We start from the raw sequence: 281 nt of genomic DNA on the forward strand, positions 1-281 counted from the left end.
CACCCCACTCACAACTCTAGACAGATCATCAAGACAAAAAATCAGCAATGAGATCCGGAACCTCAATGTGACCCTTGACCAAATGAACTTAATCGATACCTACAGAACACTCCATGCAAAGACCACAGAATACACATTCTACTCATCACCACATGTAACATATTCTAAGATCAACCACATACTCGGCCATAAATCAAGCATAAGCAAATTTAAAATGACCAAAATTCTACCATGCACCTTCTCGGACCACAGTGGAATAAAAATAAACATTGACATCAACA

This window comes from Carlito syrichta, unplaced genomic scaffold, assembly GCF_000164805.1.
Source record: "Carlito syrichta isolate Samal-C Ts95f unplaced genomic scaffold, Tarsius_syrichta-2.0.1 Scaffold302562, whole genome shotgun sequence".
Lineage (NCBI taxonomy): Eukaryota > Metazoa > Chordata > Mammalia > Primates > Tarsiidae > Carlito > Carlito syrichta.